Source organism: Aquarana catesbeiana, linkage group LG05, assembly GCF_042186555.1.
Source record: "Aquarana catesbeiana isolate 2022-GZ linkage group LG05, ASM4218655v1, whole genome shotgun sequence".
Classification (NCBI taxonomy): Eukaryota; Metazoa; Chordata; class Amphibia; order Anura; family Ranidae; genus Aquarana; species Aquarana catesbeiana.
Window position 1 is genome coordinate 220,098,277 of NC_133328.1, and position 2,298 is coordinate 220,100,574.

Sequence of the window (2,298 nt, forward strand, 5' to 3'; positions counted from 1 at the left end):
TAATACCAGAACAGGCCACTATGAGTACCTCGTAATGCCTATTGGCCTTTGTAACGCCAGGCAGTTTTTCAGGAATTTATTAACGATGTCCTCTGGGATTTGTTGCAGTTATGTGTGGTGGTTTATCTCGATGCTATCCTCATATTTTCTAAGTCCCTGGAGAGCCACCACACAGATGTCTGTCATGTGCTTCAGAAACTGAGAGAGCAATCTCTATTGTAAATTGGAGAAGTGCGAATTCCATTGTGAACAGGTTAAATTCCTGGGTTATATCATTTCCACTGCTGGTTTTTCGATGGACCCAGAGAAACTTTTAGCAATCCTACAGTGGTCCTGACCCGTGGGTTTACTTCCTCTGAAGCGGTTTCTTGGCTTTGCCAACTATTAATGGAAGTTTATTCATAACTTCTCGTCTCTGGTCAAGCCCCTGACTGATATGACCAGAAAGGACGGTAACCCACAGAGTTGGTCTCCGGAGTCCATTAAGGCCTTTGTTTCAGATCTGTTCCTGATTCTACGTTACCTTTTATCCTTGAGGTTGATGCTTCTGAGACTGGTGTTGGCACCCTTCTGTCTCAACGGCCTACCTCTGAGAGCGCTATGCATCCTTGTGGCTACTTTTCCAAGAAATTGTCACCTGCAGAGTGCAATTACGAGATTGGTGACAGAGAGCTGTTAGCGATCATTTTAGCAGTGAAAGAATGGAGACATCTCCTCGAAGGTACCACTGTGCTGGTTCTCATTCTTACTGACCATAAGAATCTCACATTCTTGTCTGAGGCTAAACGCCTCTCTCCCAGAAGGGCGCGATGGGCTCTTTTCTTGTCTAGTTTCAATTACATTATCTTATTCTTACCCGGTACTAAGAATGTAAGGGCTGACGCTTTGTCATGACAATTTTCCTCCACTTCCAAGATGGAGTCGATTCTGGTTCCTGTGATTCTTCCTGATCATATTCTGGCTAGGGTTTGCACCAGTCTCACTTCTCCTTTGGGTGACAAAATTCTTGCTGCTCAGGTCCATGCTCCTCCTGTGAAACCTTATGACCACTGCTTTGTACCAGAGAGTCTCCGTACTGCCGCGCTCCAGACTTACCATTCTCTAAAGGCTGCTGGCCACCATGGGAGGACCCGAGGGTGGCCAGACTGAGACAGAAGTACAGTTAAATCACACTTGTTTAATAATAATAAAGAAAGGTAAACAGAGCAAACGTATTCAAAACATAGCCAAAGTTCAGGAACCGGAACGGATAGTCAGACAAGCCAAAATGTCAGGGAGCCAGAGATGAGCATAGTAGAACAGCAAGCAGGATCTGGAGCCAGAAGGAATGTCAGCCAACCAAGTCTTTAACAGGAACACAGGAGAGCATCTCTACAGATGTGACCAAGGGGAAGGTAGAGATCATCTGGACTGGACAGCTTAAGTAGGCAGGACTGATGAGCAGGATATCAACAGGTGAGTCACTTTGCAGAGATAGGAGCTGGCAATTAGACATCAGTTGAGCGGCCAGCATTGAAAAACACAATCTCAGCCACACTTTTCCTCAATAGCCAGTCTAGGGGTTTTGTTTTTATTTTTGGAGAACTTGGATAGGGTTCAGGGAATTGAGTGGGATACTCCAAAAACAGAAACTATACAGATTGAGGACAATCAACATCTTTCTGGATAAGCTGAAGTCCTTGCTTGTAGCAAACTGTTGACTTGGCTTTGTAATAGAAGCAGTCAAAAGCAGACTTCTTTCTTTAGAGCACCAAGAGCAGAGTCCCTTCACAGAGAACTAGATACACTGAGCTCTTCAGAACACCAGTCTATGTTCCCTTTAGACAAACACATACATCACAAGAGAGGTGGCAACAACCTAAAAGTCTCTAAGATCTCTCACAGCAGTCTGTACTCACAAAATGTGCAGGACAGTCAGTTGCCTCCTTCCAACTTCCAAGCGACACCTTTCTCCAGGGATACCAGACAGCCAGCTTTCTGTAGCTTTAGCATCCAGGCTTCTAGGTCGCCCACCTGAGGCCTCACGAACAGCAAACACATAGCAGCATCACCCTGGAAGGCAGCAGCCCTCCAGGCTAGACTGATCTTCTACAGGAAAAGACTGAGAAGTTCAGTCTCTCAGAGTATTTATGCATTTTCTCAGCAGCCTTCAGGGCCCAGCTCCCTGAGATTGGGAAGGGCTGTATAAATATTCAAACTGCCATCGGCATAGCTCCACACCTACAGTATGTTCCAGAAAATTCTCACAGCTCTCTGGAAAGCAGAGGGGCCTATCAGACTGGCAGCAGCTGAGAACAT